Below are 18,945 nucleotides of genomic sequence, written 5' to 3'. Positions count from 1 at the left end.
GATCCCAGGAGCCCAGAGCCAGGAGGCCAGGAGCCCAGGAACCCAGCCTCAGATACTTGGTACCCACACAAAATAACTGGCTGTGTAATCTTGAGCAAGTTACTTAATTCCAATTGCTTAAAAAAATAACTTTCTTGAACTATGCCTAGAAACTTGACAAATTGTGCATAACTTTTGACACAGCTATGTCACTACCAGGCCTATACCTCTGCCCTGCCTCTTCCCCAATTCAAAGAAAGAGGAAAAGGGTATATATGTACAAAAAATATTTATAGCAGTTCTTTGCAAGGAGCTCCAAATGGGAAACTGATTGGAAATTCCTCTTATTGGGAATGGTTAAACAAATGGTGACATATTAATGCAATGGAATTTTATTGTGCTAGGTGACTGAAGCATGCTGAGATTTGTTTGTTTGTGGGTTGGTTGAGCCTTGAATTCCTTGGAGCAGAAATGGTGAAGGAGCTGACATGGACCAGACCCTGTGAACACCAGTGTGGAGCAGGAACTCCCCAGAGAGCTGGTCAAGGAACTGGGAGCTGTTTGCCATTAAACCTAGATGATAGTCTGTTGAATATAGGTAGAATCTGGGACCATGGAAGGGGATCCAGGGAATCTGAGAACAGGCCCCAAGTTAAGATTTAAAGACCTCTCCTTGGGTACTGCATAATTATGAAATTATAGTTTACTGGTGAGCTAAGGAGTGGAGAATTTTGCGTATGATACTTAGTAAGATTTTACTGAATAAGTGACTGATTGTACTTTGAGCACTTTGACTATTGTTACTGATTAGTGACTGATTGAGTTAATCAAGACTTTGCCCCAAGAGTGGAAGACTTTGACTGTGTACTTTGGTATTATTGATAAGTGACTGATTGAATTAACTTAAGAGTGACTATTTTACTTTGAGACTATGTTGTAAATATTATATTGTGATTTTCTGTGATAAGTTGAAATATGGTGAATGCTGTATTTTGAATTATGCTGTACCTTGATTTTCCATTGATGTTTTGTTTTTGTTATGGAAAGAGTGATCACTATACTGAGTAATCAGAACCTTTAAAAAGCTGTTCACAGTAGCAGTTCTTCTGGAAGATCTTCAAATCCTATTACCATTATACAGGGTGGTAGCATTTTTCATTATTAATCCTCTGCAATAGTGGTTGGTGACTGCATTAAACATAGTTCTTCAGTCTTTACATATTATTTGTTTGTATACTATTGCTATGTCATTTATTCTCTTGGTTCTTTTCACTTTGCATCAGTACATGTAAGTCTTCCCAGGTCTCTCTCAAATTGTACCTTTTGTTATTTCTTACAAAACAATAGTATTCCATAACATTCATATACCATATTTTATTTGTCCATTCTCCAATCAATGACACCCCTCTTAAATTTCCAGTTCTATACCACTACAAAAAGAATTGCTATAACTGTTTTGCATGTATACATAATTTTCTCTTTCTCTGAGGTCTTTGGAATATAGGACTAGGCCTCCTGGGTCAAAAGGCATGTAGAGTTTGCTGACTTTGGGGGCTAGAGGTTGTAGTGTTCCATAACTCACAACCATACAACACAATGCAAGAATAATACTATTTAAAACTGGGAAGCTTTAGTTTATTAAAATTATTTCATAATTTCCAAAGGCAATCCAGCCTAATCCTCTTTGATTCCAGGCCTTACAAGATGTATCCTTCATCCACTTTATTTTTCTTATATGTGTTGTGAGGCCAATCTTCTGAATGATCCTGAATCACACTGAAGACACCCTGCAGTGTTTCAGGGATTGTTACAAATAGCATGATGTCATTCCACAGAAGAAATACCTGAAAAAATTTCCAATTTCTCTTCAATTTGCTCTTCCATAATTCCATAAAAGTAGGCAAAACTTTTGCGGGGAACATCTCCTTTATTTAAGCCTCACTTGATAAGATTCACTTTGATTGTGAAAGCAGAGAATTATCAAAGAAGATTGTTACATCTTTTGAGAGAACTTCTATAATTCTGACATATACATGAGTCATGTCTCAACTTGGTTGATAGAACACTAACCTGGGGCTCAAGAGACCTGGATTCTACTCTCTGCTCTGATACTAACTTTAGGCTGTTACCTTCTCCTTAAAAGGAGGGCTTTGGGGGCGGCCAGGTAGCACATCGAGTAAGAGCACCGGCTCCAGTGTTGGGATGACCTGGAGATTGAATCCCAGGCTCAGACTTAGCACCCACCCAGAAACACCTGGCCGTGTAACCTTGAGCAAGTTACTTAACCTTGATTGCTTTATAAAAAAAAGAAATAAATAAAAAAAGGAGGACTTTGGTCAAGGTTGCCTCTAATATCCTTTTTTTTTTCTTTTTAGCTTGGACCACCTGTGAATTTTCTCATCAGTGGTCTTGGTTTCTTCTATGAATTGAAGATGTTAAATTAGGTAATCCCTTTAAGCTCTAACATTGTCATGATATTTAGAAAGGTTTAGAGGAAATACGTTTTCAAGGTTCTTTTAGCCCATTTCCCACATTGTTTCTGTAGAGGTAATCATTTATATAATTGGACCCTAATTTCCAGGATCCAGGTTTTTTTAGATCAAATATGAAGAAACAGTTAACTTTAGCCCCAAGAATACTAAATAAGAAAGTACCAGATGAACACTTTCCCCTTGGTAGAGAGCCATCTCCAGCAAGATTGTTCAAGGTTGTCTACGATCTCAGGGAATGGACTCCAGTGTTTTTGTCATCCATCAAGGGACGATAGCTCTTCGCTCTTGCTCTCCACCCTCAAGCATGAGCGTACAATGGAGAATGTTTTTCATGACTTTTTTCAGGTTTAGTTTGTGGTACTTGCTCTTGATATAAAATTTCTAACTTTACACACAAGGAAAGGTTTAGGGAGATCCAAATGGGCGGAAACAAGGTGAGCAAAGACAATTGATCAATCAATAGTAAACAAGTATTTATTAAGTACTTTTTTTGTGCCAGGCAATTAATCAATCAATAAACATTTATTAAGTGTTTAGTGTGTTCTGGGCACTGGGGATACAAAACAGGGCAAAATACAGGTCTAGCTCTCAAGGATTTTACAACCTTTTTTTTTTTTTTAAAGCAATCAGGGTTAAGTAACTTGCTCAAGGTTACACAGCCAGTTATTTCTGGGTGTGGTGCTAAGTATCTGAGCCCGGATTTGATCCCCAGGTTATCCTGACACTGGAGCCGGTGTCTTACTCACTGTGCTACCTGGCCGCCCCAATCTAATGGGGAGACAACATTTAAACAAAATCATACAAAGAGAACTATATATAAGATAGGCACTAAATAATTAAAAGAAAGATGGCACTGGAATTAAGAGGGATTGGGGAACTCTTCTGTAGAAAGTGGGATTTCAGTTGGGATTTAAAGGAAATTAGGCACTATTCTAGGAACTAAGGACACAAGTTCAAAGAATGAAAAAATTCCTCCTCACAATGAACTTACATTCTATTAGAGAAGACAAGAACCAATACAGACAGTAAAAATATCAAGTGAATAAATAAAAACAAATTCAGGATGGATGTGAAGGCACTAGTATTTAGAGGGTCAGGATAAGCTTCATGCAAAAGATAATATTTTAGCTTGTCTTAAAGGAAAAGAAGGATTCAATGAGGTGGAAAGATAAGGAAAAAATGCAGTGAAGAACACATAGAAAGGTTAAGAGTAGAGCAGTGGGTTGACCCCTCCACATCAAGTCAAAGTCCAAGACTGCCAAATCAAGATTAGGAAAGTGATAGAATTAGTATAGCCCAATGAGATAGGTAAGAGTCACATGTTACGGGGAAGGGGGTGGGGCCTTGCTTGGGTGGATCTGATTGGTTTCCTATCTCTTCCTCTTGATAAAGGTGAAAGAGGAGAGTGTAAAAGTTAGCTTGGTGCTTAACACTCCCACCCAGATCAACCCCCCCCCCCCAAAAAAAAAAGCTAAGATCTTAGCAACTGGTCTTATAATTTCCTGACAATAGAGGGAGAAGAAATGGGAAAAGTGTCAAATTTTATATTCTTGAGTTCAAAGATCACTGTAGAAAGTGACTGCAATCATGAAATTAAAAGATGTTTACTCTTTGGAAGGAAAGCTATAACAGATCTGGATAGTATACTAAAAATCAGAGACATCATCTTGCTAGCAAAGATCCATATAGTCAAAGCTATGATTTTTCCAGTAGTGATGTATGGCTATGAGAGTTATAAGGAAAATTGAGTGCTGTAGAATTGATGTTTTTGAATTGTTATGCTGAAGAAAATGTTTGAGAGTCCCTAGGACAGCAAGAAGATCAAACCAGTCAATATTTAAAGAAATTAATTCAGGTTATTCATTGGAAGGTCAAATACTGAAGCTGAAGCTTAAATACTTTGACCACAAGGGGAAGACAGGATTCATTGAAAAACACAATTATTGGGAAAGATTAAAGGCAGAATGAAAAGGAGATGAATATTATGGAAACAATGAACATGGACCTAAACAGACTTTGAAAGATAGTGAAGGTTAGAAGGGCCTGAAATGCTGTGGTCCATGGGGTGATGAAAAGTCAAACATGACTGAATGACTGAACAATAACATGTATTTTTTCCCTTCTTTTTAGAGAAAAATAAATGTCCTTCACATCTTCAACTAACTATTAAGCATTTATTCATCAGCTTTTATGCACGTATGTGGCCAAGAATATTTTCTTTCACATTGTATCCTACATTTTCTTGTTGACTTATGTCTCTTCAGCAACTATAAATCAGGTCAACAGCTGGGGACAACCTATTTCATAAGGTTGTAAACATTGTAAACAAATGCAGAGACACAATAATCTTTGTTCCAGTTCTCCTAATTACTGTATGGAACCTATGTCAGGTTCAAACCTTATTTTTAGAAAAACGTCAACTTTGGGATGAAGAATTTGGTTTGACTTTTCTGTGATTTAAAACAACAGCTGTTTTCACTGCCAAAGCTGATTTCAACATTTGAGTGAGGAAAGAAATCAATTTAGAGACTCAGAGTTACTCATCTGTACATTTTTAAATGAAAAAAGAAATCTTTGCGATGTCCATAATAGAGAAGGGTAATTCTGAAATAAAGGTCAGTAAACTGAAGAATTTGAGGCTACAAAGGATCCTGTAGAATCAATCTAATCCGTAGGCAGCTAATCCAAGTAAAGAATAAGTTTAGACACATCTCAAGGGCAGCAAAGGAAAGGTTTTGGGAGAGAGAATGCTAAATAGATGACAGGTGAGAAATGTGAGCTGATGGAGATAATGTAGCCAGGCTGTCCTTAGAGAAAGTAAGCCAGTCACATTTGACCTCTAGTTAATTTTATCTCACTTCTATATTTGAAGGGTTTCAATACTTAAAAACTCAGTTACCGCCCCCCCCCCAAAGTTTTGGTTAAGGATTAAGAAGGATTTTTGGGAACATAAGAGAAGCCTTAGTTAAGTAAACAGGATTTGTTTTATGAACCTTTTCTTTTTCAGAGAGAACTTGGGAAGTCTTCCATTTAGAAAACTTTCTCTTTCACTATAATGTTTTATTTAACAGCATAGAAAGATATCAATGTGAATGATTTACTCATATATTAACTCTCTTTGTTGCTTTGCCTTGTACTTTCATCCTATCTGAACTTGGTGGTAAAAACCAAACTGGACATTGAAAGATTTTACTTATAGGCATGTAAGTGGATGGAGTTGAACTCAACACATTGGGCCCTCCTGCCCTTAGCAAGATGTCTTGGGTATTAGGGAATTTCTCCAAAGTGATTTGGATTCCCAGAAACAAAGTGCTATACAAGTGTAAGATGTGTATGTATATAAAGTGTGTATGTATGTGTGTATATGAATGTATATATGTATACTTACATATAAGTGTATATATGAACACATATAATTTTTTGCAGGGAGATTTTTTTACTTTGTTTAGTTATATTTTAGCAAATGCTATAATTAATGTTTTCTTTAAAAAAAAAGAAATAAATCTGATATCCAGGCATTACAGAAATAAAAAGCTGACCCCCAAAGGATTTTGAAATATGATCTATATATTTTTATCATTTCTTTCATCTTCCTTGTTATAGTCCAGCCAGTGAATGTTAAAAAAAAATAAAGTTGAAGAGAAAATAGGTTTCAATGATGCCTACTTTGATTTTTACATTTGGATCTGCAGGAACGTGTATCCCAAAATTGTCAGCCTTTGTGAAAACATCAGTTACAAATCTTGACCAATACTTTTAAATCTTCCCAATTGTTATATTTTATTAATGATTTTAACCTCAAAGTCAACATCTCCAAAACATTTACATATTGCATAGGGATCCACATTTTTCAAAATATCTTCTTTGCTTTCATATTAAATTGTGAACTTTGGCAGGAAAGGGTCCCATTTCTATACAACATAACCAATTATTTTGCTAGGGCCTTGAATTTCTAACTCTTGCAGGTAGCAAGGGCACCAGTAGCTGGTGCATCTCAATAGTTTGTTAACTGTAATCACAGCTTGACCAGTGTTATCACTGACTCTCAGAGTGTAGGATCTTGATGGTAGACAGAAATGATGGCTAACGCAGATGCTTTCTTCCACTGCCAAGTCCACTCTTTGTTCCAAGCAGTTTTTAATCTTATATTTGCTGGAAGTTTCAGTGACAAGTATCACTTGAGAGGACATGAAGATGTCTGACTACCCTCTTTAAAAAGAACGGCTTTTCTAATTGCAGCAATGGGAGAAAACACAAAAAAGTATGAAACTTTAGAAGGTATCTGTCTACTTCTTGTCAGTCTAGAAAAATAACAAGAGGTGAGTGCCTCACTCTAGTTCCCAAATGATGCTCTTTATGAGGGGAGATGATGATGTTCTGTTACACAGCAAATATACCTGAAAGTTATATGATACCTTTTGTGATATTTTTTTGTCTTGATAATGATGATCAGTTTTAATGATCAGTTCTAATAACATCACTCCATCATTCAAAAATCTTCATTGGCTCCTTAGTGATTCACAAATGGAACCCAAACATTCAAGCCCAGCAGGAGAGGCCCACTGCTATTGGGCTCCATCTAATATTACTAGTTAATACTTGATTTCCTCTTACATGTACTATGTTCCAACTAAATTACACATTACTCACTGTATGTTTCTACCTCACTGCCTTTGTTAACACCATTGATTTTTTTCTCCTCTAAATCATTTTAGCTTTAGTAGCCTACAGCACTGATTGAAAAGATGTGACAACTCTAGACTTTTTCATTTTAAGTCGATTGGTACCAAGTACAGAGAGGAACATAGGCAAATTGAGACTAGATTCCGAGAGGCAAGTGTACAAAGCATGTAATTTAAAAGTTGTGAAAATGCATTAAGAGAGTCAAGGATTTGAACTTTTCCTGAATAAGATTTACTAGATATAGGAAGAGATTCTAGGGCCAGAGTCACTCACTGGTGGTTGCCATTGCTTGGTGGGTTGATAACTCAGAGGACCAATTGTACTTGCTGGATCATGAGAACCATGGATCCCTCTCTCTCTCTTTTTAAAGCAATTGGGGTTAAGTAACTTGCTCAAGGTTACATGGCCAGTTATTTCTGGGTGTGGTGCTAAGTATCAGAGCCCGGATTCTATTCCAAGTCATCCCAACTCTTGGGCTGGTGCTCTTACTCACTGAGCCACCTGGCCACCCCAAACCATGGATCTCTTGATAGGGATATGGTATCTTAAGTACTTGCCATCTAGGGAGAATCTGGCTAAGTGAGTTGAATCAGTCTATTATCCTGAAGGGTCTGTTTTCTTTAAGGTGTAGACTTGGTCTATTTGCTCATTGAGAGAGCCAAGTTTAGTATCCTTAACTGGATATCAATAGATTGTAAGCTCCCTGAAAACAGGGATCATATCTTACCTGAATTTTGTGTCTCTGTATCCTAGGTATAGGTGCTAAAAAATACTTGCAGATTTGAATTAATGTAGGGTGAATACCTTCATATCGCTGTCATTATGTCCCTAGAAATAACTCTGTCTTATAAATTTTAGCTATGACAAGCCACTAATATTCTTCATATCATATATTCACAATGGGAATGTATGTAATACCTCCAAAGGCAATTATCTCACAATGATATGTTTCCTTTTTTCAATAAGTGATTTTTACAAGTTTAAAATATGGCTAAATTGGGCTTTGTATAAGATGCTTCCATTGTAAAGTGATAGAGCCACTGAATCAGGTATGACTTTTTAGTTCTTTAAAAAAAAAACTGCATACTATGAGTATTGTGGCATTAACTTAAGTAAAACAATTAGATTTTCCTCCTAAATTATCTTGTTATTTGAGGTTAGCTATTTGGTGACTTGTGTCACTTGTGGGTAAGTGGTTGCAAGGAACAACAATAAAATCAAAGCCCAGAAGGATAAGAAAAGGCAAGATTGCTTGATTCCTTTGACATCATATGGAGATTGTTAGGATGAGAAATGTGAACATGATTTTAAAGATTTGGTCTACCACCTCAAATATGCACATTGTATTGATTTATGGAGGCTTTAGTGTAGTCACATGACAAGAGAGATAGAGTTACCAATCACTTATTGTATTTGTTAGTAGCAGACTTATTGATATTGAAAGTTATTGTCCTATACACAAATTGGAGTTCCTGACTTACTGTAAGTTCCAACTAAAATTCCCTCTTCTACAGGAAGCCTTTTCAACCCCTCTTAATTCTACTGCCTTCTCTCCATTAATTATTCCCTATTTATCCCATATATAGGTCATTTTGTTTATATTTGCATGTTGTCTCTTTCATTAGGTTCCAAACTTCTCAAGGGCAGGGACTGTCTTTTACTTCCTTCTATATCCCCAGTACTTAGCACAGTACCTGTCACATAGTAGGTGCTTAATAAATATTTATTGATGAATTGTAGCTTTGAAGTGAATTTCCATTGGTAAATTCTAAGACTATATAGAGAGAGTTCAATTTTAATGGGGAGGATTATGATCCATTGACTTCCATTTTGACCAGCTTTATCTTGAATGGACACTCCTCATCACAGATTGGTACTAGTAAAATGTGGATGTAGATGCTTTCTTCTAGTAGTCATGAGTCCATAGCTAAGATGAAAAGTGAATCACCTATAGAGAGATCGATTTTCATCAAATAAAATGCAGCAGAATCTAAGCCTTCCATCAGAATGAGTGTCATCAGTGTTTGTGAATTTTGTTGCATTGCCTCAGTTATCTTTGTATGACCATTCCTGATGGCTGCTTCATGAAGAAGAGGCATAAGAAGTGATACAAATAAAGAAGCAATGAGTATCCCTTGGGGTCTCAAACAAAGGACACTTCGCTATTGAGACAATGGCAGAAGTTGAAACTGTACAATGGATCCAGTCTTAGGTTCCAGGTTGCCCAAGACATTTTAATCTATTGACTTGTCAGCTCAACATGAAGAATTTGGATACTTGGGTAAAGAAAAAAAAAACCCATGCTAGGGGAAAAATATTACTGGCATCGAGAATCAGTAATGCCTGTAAGACATGTGAGACATGCTCAATGTATTTAAGGAAAGTGCTGCCAACTCATGCTGCATATACTTGGAGAATATTAAGTACTAGCAAGCCTTTAGAGCTTCTGTGCATTGATTTTTTTGTTTCGGTATGTAGATAAACCACATCCTAGTGGTGACTGAACATTTCACCTAATATGTGCAGTCATATATAACGAGAACCAGAGAACTTTGAGAGCTGCAAAGATATTGTAAAAGAAATATTTCTCTATGTACTACTTCCCTGTCAGAATTCATTCTGATAAAGCAAATAATTTAAGAAGTATTGGCCTTAGCAAGAATCAAGAAGCCTAGAATCATACATTTGCACCATCAAGGAGACCTGTAGCCTGAGAGTTTCAAGTGCTCACTGATGAACAAGCTGGAAGCCTTGAGGCCTGAGAAAATGTTTCAGTGAAATCAACATATGGCTCTTGGAACATACAACCAGGAAGGAAGCCATAAACTTTACATTACACATGCTAATGTTTGGGTGAGAGCTACATTTGCCAATTGACTTGTGCTTTGGAAAAGATGTAGACATTCATAACTAGTTTGAAAGATTGGCTGAACGGAGACTTGCTGTCTATAGTATCTAAGGCTCATTTCAGAAGACCTCTGAAAGAAACAGAATAATGATGAGTTCACTGGCTAGATGTTCTAGGGTTCTGTCAAAAGAATATTTTTTGTGCGTGACTATAATGTTAATGGGAGTTGAAGACCTTCCTCACCCATTAATAGGCCTCAGGAGGAGCCCAACAAGAGGAGCTTGATTAGGGGAGGCTTGTTTTTTTCAGGAAGCCCCACACTTTTTGTTACTTTACAATTAGGTAGTGGGTCACGAGGATTGTGATGCCCTTTGGCTCTGAAGAAGGGTATTTATACTCTGAGGTGAGGTTTTGCTTTGGGGCTCACTCGTTGGAATAGTGTTCCTATGATTTGGCCAGACAAGGCTTTGGGTAGACCTTAAGGAGCTGCCCCAGCTTTGAAAACCAGATGTTGGTGCTTCTCTCTCTGGTAACTGTATGTATAGCTTTGGTCAGACAGCTAGAAGCCCTGTCTGTTGATTTGTGTTATTTTCTTTGTCTGTATTTTTCTTGCTTGTAATTTCTGTTTGTCCTTTCTCTGAAGTTCAGGGTGCTGACTTTTTCTCTTGATCCAAGTGAATTTTATATACATACATATACACATATACATGCACATGCATATACATATACGTGTGCACAATATATTATATATAAATATATGTAATTAAAATAAGATTGCTGACCCCTTTAAAGTTGCTTTCCTTTAGAAAAGCAGATCAAAGAACCTGTGCTGGCAGCAATCCTGGGTATGCTAGGGTGCTTGTTGTTACAGTGACATGTACACATATGCACATATACAAGAAAGTGAATTTATGGAAAGTTGATTTATGTCAAGTAGGTGAAAAATTAGACAAATTGCCTGTCTATGAAATAATCCCAAGGAATGGTAGTGGCCCCACTAATATAATGCACCACAACATCCATTGAAGAATTGTTTAGACTCCTTTGTGAGCAGGAGTAAAGGAACAATGTATCACCAATGATATATTGTATATGCCCTATGTATTTGCTATAAAATGTGCTTTTTTATTAGATTTTGCTTCTTTGTTTTTTATGGTAGTATGCTATGATGTATGTGTGTGTACATATATGTATATATGCACACATATATAATTTGTACATACAGGATGCTTCAGCATGTGATCTATATATTTGGTCACTGTGTTTTATGTTGATTGTATATAATAAAGTTAGTTGTATTTAATTATAGAAGTAATGCCATATATAAAGTAACTACATGTGCATTGTACTTTGTACTTGAGATGTTTTCTCATAACTGTATATTTGCCAAATGATTATCCTTATGATGTTGATGTATGTTCACAGATATCCATGTGTATTTCATGAACTTGAAAGGCACTACAAACATTGTTCTAGGGATAGGATGTAGTAGACCTCAGTTTCTCCCTTCCTCCCCAACCCCAGGGTTTCATACTGTAAGTGTGAAAATGACAACAGGAAATGTTTACTGTAGGAAAGAGGTGACTTGGTGCCAAGTGCTGCTGCCCCTTCCCAGGGCCTTCCACTAAGCTCTCCTCCTTCAGATCCCTGCTATGATAGGAACTGCCTGGGACTTCAGGAATTCCTCCCACACCACATTCTGAATCTGTGACTTGTCCTGAGAGAGGTCCAAGGTCTAGAATTTCTAAATCTCAGCCTGAGGATGTATGAACTGAATATCAGGTGAGAACTGCTTTATTATCTGTACGTCTTTGCACATTTATAGAAGATTTAGCCATGCAGGCTAAGCAAACTGAATTGTGAATTTTCTATAACTATTAGGTTAAGAGAAATCCTTTGTCCTCTCATGGGTGTTCTGGATTCCTGGGGAAGCTTTGGTGGTGAGGCTCAGTGGCAGATGGTTTATTGTGCATTGTTTTGTTGCTATTAGGTATTGTCTTATTGCTTTATTGATTCTATGCCAAGAGGAAATATAGTTAAATGTATTTTGTCTGTTTGGTAGAAAGTAGATTCCATTGCTCTGTCATCAGTTAGTCAATTAATTAATCAATGAGCATTGTTCAAGGCCTAGTATGTGTCCGGCACCATGCTGGGTATGTGAGATGCAAAAGCAGAATTACATTCTACTTGGGTGCACAACTTATCACGGTAAATAAATATAGGAATAGGATAGAGACAAGACATATGACTTTCTTTTTGCAGTAGTGAACTCTTAGATTAAGATGTTCCTTCTAACAGTGCCAGAGCACCTCTCTGCAACTTATAGTCTTAAAGACTAGAGAACTGAAAGATTAAGTGATTTGCCCAGCATCACACAGGGAGTATATAACAAGGTAGGACTTGGGTCTATGTATTTCTAGTTTCAAGACACACTCCATATACTACATCATGCTGCTGCTATATTATAGGACATAAATACAAAGTGATTTGGGGAAGAAGACTAACAACCAGGGGAATCCAAAAAGACTCTTTGAAGGAACTGAATCTAGAAAGGAGCCAGGGATTTCCAAGAAGTGTAGGTGAAGAAGTCAAGCCTTCCAGGTATGGAGGACAGCCTGTGTCAAAGGCCTGGTGATTGGAGATGGGATGCTGTGGAGAGAAAACTTCAAGCAGGTATGTTTGTCTGTAGTGTAGAGTTTTTGAAGGGAGAAATGTGTAATAAATCGGGGGATATCACTTAGGGCCATGCTGTGGATGGCTTTAAATGCTAAATAAAAGTCTGTATTTTCTTCTAAAGGCAAAGAGTCCTTGAGCAAAGGAATGACAAGGTCTTGCCTCTGCTTTATTCTTCTGAGGAGGTTCATTACAACATAAAATTAAGGAAGGGTCAAAGTTTTCCAAAGTTCAGGAGATGGGAGCTGATTATGACTTGGTAAATTCATAACAAATCCCACACTCCCTAGATAAGCCCATACTACCCTACAGAGTGGGGGAGCTGAGGGATCAAAAGTCTGCCACTCTTTTTAGAACCTAGGACCTTAGAAACTTTGAACCTGACTTCCTCTGTATTTCTGCCCAGTGAATGGGGATTCGTATAACCACTAGGGTGAGGTTGTTGATCAGGAAAGGGTAGTGCCTGATGCTGGTTAAATATCTTTTCTTAAAGAAATAAAATCTGCTAGAGTAGGATAAGAATTACTAGATATTGTTAGAACATGCCAAGAAATTAATCTCTAATATTGCTTTCTTTGGAAAATACTACTCTTGGCTGGGTATGGTGGTGTCTCTCTTTAATTCCTGCTATTTAATTCCTGAGTCTGGCGGATTTCTTGAGTTCAGGAGATCTGAGTTGCAGTGTATTAAGTTAATCAGGGGTCCTTACTAAAACAGAGACCAATATGGTGACAGAAAAAAGAAAAAAAGAGAGAGAAGGAAGGAAGGAAAAAAAGGAAAGAGAGAATAGAGAGGAAAGAAGGAAAAGGAAAGAAAAAAGAGGAGAAAACAAAGAAAAGAAATGAAAGTTGAGATAGACCTAGTCTGAAATCAAAGAGGAGAGAGAAAAAACAATAGAGGGAAAAGAAGAAAGGAAGGTAAGGATAAATAGAAAATAAAAGAGAAAAAAGGAAAGGAAAAAATACAACTTTAATGAGTAAGTGAATAATGCCTATTTATAGATATAATTAAGTTCATATTTTTTCCTAACAATCTGCAGAATTTTGTATCCTATAATGCAATTGAAATGACCTGTCATAAGAAGGCAGGCACACTTTCCACATTTGTGATAATATATGTGCAGAACAATTTCTACTGACCAGAGATGTTATGATTTTTAGAGGTTTCTTGTTTATTTAAAAATGCTGTTTTAAAATTTTTGTTTTAACATTATGAAATCTTAACTCACTTCCAGAGTTATTATTTGACATTTATTGAGCATTGACAGAATGCTGGAATGGGAATTCTACATAAATAAGTAATCACTCACTCTCTTGTCTAGTCACTTTTCCTCCTTCGAACAATTTATAAGAATAAAAATTATTTTGATAAAGGCAATGTGCATAGTGGATAGAGGGTTGGATTGGGAATTATAAAGAGCTAAGTTCAAGAGTCCTGACCCTGACACCCTGCATGGATGCATCTTAGGACACACATGTGGTCATTAATTAATCACTTTACTTCTCGGTGTCTCAGACATCTCACAAATGACAGGTGAGATGTCAAGAAGATGCATCCATGGAGGGAATTTCCATACATTGAGCTCTTCATCCTGATGCAAAATTTGAAACAAAACAAAATTCATTCTGCTTTGAAAACATACATACACGCAAATGAAAAGGAAAAAAAAACAAAGTCAAAACAAAAACCATGACTTGTGTCTTAGAAAGCTAACAGGTCCAATCTAAACTAATTTGATAATTTAATGAAAACAACTCTTTATTCTCTATCTTTAAGTATACTAAGGTTAATTGTTGATTCTACAAAAACTGCTACATTATTTCTGGTCTATATGTTTTATTTGTTTTATGCTGTCTTAAATACATGCTGAGTCAGTTGCTATGAACAGAACCATGACCCTTTTCAGAAGATTAAAGAATGAGGCTGAAAAGGAACAGCAAGAGAAAACTAGACTTGAGTTTTACTTGGATTTTAAATTCCAATTCTGTGTCAGTGGAGGTAGTTTTCACCCAGTAGGTCCCCACATGGATCAAGAATAAAACAGAGGGAAAAAAAGGAAGGGAGGAAGGGAGAAGGGAGGAAATAAACAAGAGAAGGAAGTACAAATAAAATAAAAATGTTTTTTAAGAACTGTTAGAAGGAAAAGGAAGATTAAAGAAGGGATAAGCCTACTTTTCAGGGTGAATAGATGAATGAGAACAGAAAGGAAAAATAAGACAATATTGTTCAACCTATATTTGGCTTCTTTTTTATCTGCCAAAGAGAATTTTCTATGAACTGGAAAATTTATAAAAATGTGACTAAGATACCTAATATAATAAATAGGGTGATAAAAGATTTCCTAACCACCCTTGATGAATTGAAGTCACCAAGTCCAGGGACTTTGGGCAAGACTTTTTTTTTGATATTCTCTTATTTAATTAATTAATTTATTTTTGTTTAATTTGTTTATTTTTAGTTTTCAACAATCATTTCCCCAAAATTTTGAGTTATAAATTTTCTCCACATCCCTCCCCTACCTCCCACCCTAAAATTGCAATTCTACTGAATACCCCTTCCTCCAGTCTGCTCTCTCCTATATCCTTCCCCATCCCCCTCTGACTTTCTAGCAGGGCAAGATGGACCTTTATACCCCAGTGCCTGCACATATTATTTCCCAGTTGCATGTAAAAAAAAATAATAATAATTTATATTTTTTTCAACATTTGATTTTAAAACTTTGATTTCCAGATTCTTTCTCTTCTTCCCTTGTCACCCACCCCTACTGGGAAGAAAAGTGATTCAATATAGGTTATACATGTGCAGTTATGCAAAACATTTCCATAGTAGATATATTGTGAAAGAATGACTATATTTCCCTCCATCCTATCCCACCCCCACTTATTCTATTTTCTACTTTGATCCTGTCCCTTTTCAAAAGTGTGTACTTCTAACTATCCTCCCCCCAATCTTCCCTCCCTTCTATCATTCATCCTCTTATCCCCTACTTTCCTCTAGTTTAAGATACCCAATTTAGTGTTTATGTTATTCCCTCCTTAAGGCAAATTCAATGACAGAGTAAAGTTGACCCATTCTCTTTTGCTTTCCTGTTCTTCCCCTCCTTTGTAACAGTTTTCTCCTGCCTCTTTTATATGAGGTAATCTACCCTATTCTATCTCTCCCTATCTCCTCTCATTATATTCCTCTCTCACCTCTTAATTTTATTTTTTAGATATCATCCCTTCCTATTCAACTGATCCTGTGCCCTCTGTCTATGTATACATATACATGTATACATACACTCACATATGTATTTATATACACACATACCCTCCTATATAAACATATATATGTATGTATACACACACACACCTATATATATACATATACATGTATATTCCCATCAACTATCCTCATATTGAGAAAAGTCTCATGAGTTACAATTATCATTTTACCATGTAGAAATGTAAATAGTTCAATTTTAATAAGTTCTTTATGATTTCTTTGCCCTGTTTATCTTCTCATGCTTCTCTTGCTTCTTGTACTTGAAAGTCAAATTTTCTATTCAACTTTTTTTCATCAAGAATGCTTCAATGTCCTCTATTTCATAGAATGACCATATTTTCCCCTGAAATATTATACTCAGTTTTGCTGGAAAGGTGATTCTTGGTTTTAATCCTAGCTCCTTTGACCTCCAGAATATCATATTCTAAGCCCTTCTATCCCTTAAAGTAGAAGCTGCTAGATCTTGTGTTATCCTGATTGCTTGTAATATTTTCTCCTTGACCTGGGAACTCTGGAATTTGGCTATAATATTCCTAGGCATTTTTTTGGGGGAATCTTTTTCAAGAGGTGATCAGTGCATTCTTTCAATTTCTATTTTGCCCTCTGGTTCTAAAATATCAGGACAATTTTCCTTGAGAATTTCTTGGAGGATGATTTCTAGGTTCTTTTTTTTGATCATGGCTTTCAGGTAGCCCAATAATTTTTAAATGATCTCTCCTGAATCTATTTTCCAGGTTAATGGTTTTTCCAATGATATTTTTCACATTGCCTTCTATTTTTTCATTTGCTTGGATCTGTTTTATAGTATTTTGATTTTTCATAAAGTCATTAGCTTCCATTTATTCCAATCTAATTTTGAAGGAATTATTCTCTTCAGTGAGTTTTTGAAATTCCTTTTCTATATCTCAAATTCGTTTTTTTAAGGTATTCTTCTCCTCACTGGCTTTTTGGGCTTCTTTCACAATTCGAATTAGTCTATTTTTTAAGGTATGATTTTCTTCAGTCAGGTTCTTGACTCTCTTTTCATGATTTTCTTGCATCATTCTCATTTCTCTTCCCAGTTTTTCCTCTACTTCTCTTACTTGACTTTCAAAATCCTTCTTGAGCTCCTCCATGGCCCATAACCAATTCATATTTTTCTTAGAAGCTTTTGGTGCAGGAGTTTTGACTATGCTGTCTTCCTCCTGTTCCATGCTTTGATCCTTTTTGTCCACCAAAAAGGTTTTATGGTCTTTTTGTGCTTCCTGTGCTTGCTCATGTTGCCAGTCAATTACTTGACTTTTGAGCTCTTTGCCACAGTAGAACTCTGCTTCCAAAGATGAGAGCTTTGTCCCAAATTGCTGGGATTTTTGCAAATGTTGTCAGAGGTCTGAGGAGGGCACCCTCTCTATAGCTACCACATGTTCTGGCACACTGGCATTTCTTACCCCAGGACCACTGCCTGAGAAAGTGACCCAGATTCAAGCAGGTCAAAGCAAGGGTGATTACCCTCTGAATGGTTGCTTGGTCCCCCTATGATCTGTAGGCCAGGAGCTCCTGAGGCAGCTGCATGGCATACACTGCAGCCACAGCCACCATGCCTCTGCCAGCTCTCACTCCTGGGGTCAGGGGCAGGACCGCACCTTTCCTTTCCAACCGAGTTTCTAACTGACCTTTTACTTTCTTTTTGGCATTTATGGGTTGAAAAGTCTGGAAACTGCCATAGCTTCTGGTGATTCATTCCTCTGAAGTCTGCTCTGGCTGCTGCTGCCTCTCTGGGGTAAAAAACTGCAGGGTTCATGCAGGACTGGGCTGGGCTCCCAGCTCAGGGCAATAGACCTTTCCTGTCAGCCTGCCAGGCTGCCTTAGGTGGGAGATTTGTTTAGAGCCATATTTTATAGGTATTTGAGGTGGTTGGTGCAGGGGAGGTCATGGAATTTCCTGCTTCTACTCCACCATGTTGGCACTGCCCTCCCCCCCGCAAGACTTTTATTGTCTATGGGCCTCAGGTTCTTTGTTTGTGAAATGAAGGGATTGGACTAGAAGACCTTTAAGATTCCTTTATGTAATAAATCCTATGAATTGCTAGGGATAGAACCAGAGGATGTATTGCTTGGCCACTGTCTTTTAAAGGTTTATGGGAAGATTTTCAGTGACTATTTTGGATAAGTGTGCTGTGCTAAAAGAACATTATAAAATTTGGAGAAGTGGATTATGGGAGTGGTTATCTCATATCTTCACTCTTATTTGAATCAAATAAAGGAGGGATGAACACACAAAGACATAAAGTGCTTGGTGCATTAAAATCATCATGGAGGGTTAGGGCTGTTATCTCCAGGTTTCTTGAGTATTGGATACTGTGCAGACTCATAGAGACCTGATTGGAGGGAAAGTGATCTTCAAGATGGTATCAGTTGTTTGGTACATCTGGAATGGGTCATCTCTCCTATTTATTCATCAGGATGTCTTCAGAATGGAAATGAAGGAATGGAGCAAAAATTGTGTTTCAGGTAAATTTTAAAAAAGCAAGGGCAGAAATCATAATCTCAAACAAAGCATTAGTAAAATTAGACATGATTTAATGGTGCTAAAAGGCCCCATAGATAATGAATAATATCCATCTTTAATATATTTAAACTAAATGAAATAGCATTTAATCATTTTGGAGGTAAAGTTAATTTAATTATAAGGAGAAATAGATAGCAAAACTATACTGGTTGAGCACCTCAATATTCTCCTTTCAGATGTAAATAAATCTAATAGAAAAAAAAAGATAAACAAGAAAGCAGTTAAGGGACTAAAGACAATTGTAAAAAAGGGAGCTATGTTTGATCTCTGGTGATTACTGAGTGGGAAGAGAGAGGAGATCATTAAAAGCCAACATGTATTCATCAATCAAGAACAAATTATGTCAAATAGGCTCCATTCCTTTTGTTTTTGTTTTCCCCTCAGTAACTAGACAAGTAGAACAGAGAAATGTTATAGATAAAGTATGATTAAATTTCAGTACAGTTTTTGATTAAAATT

The 18,945-nt window shown here is 36.7% G+C and overlaps 1 pseudogene; it reads right to left on the bottom strand.

The window, feature by feature from the left end:
- Nucleotides 1-6,068: 6,068 nt before the first annotated feature.
- LOC138159204 (phospholipid scramblase family member 5-like) lies at nt 6,069-6,661 on the bottom strand (annotated as a pseudogene).
- Between the last annotated feature and the right edge of the window lie 12,284 nt (nt 6,662-18,945).

The sequence above is a fragment of the Petaurus breviceps genome, unplaced genomic scaffold, assembly GCF_028583685.1.
Source record: "Petaurus breviceps papuanus isolate PSGF00001 unplaced genomic scaffold, PetGlider_PUasm1.0 175, whole genome shotgun sequence".
NCBI lineage: Eukaryota > Metazoa > Chordata > Mammalia > Diprotodontia > Petauridae > Petaurus > Petaurus breviceps.
Note: the sequence above shows the minus strand (reverse complement) of the source record. Positions and strands in the feature narration are given on the sequence as shown.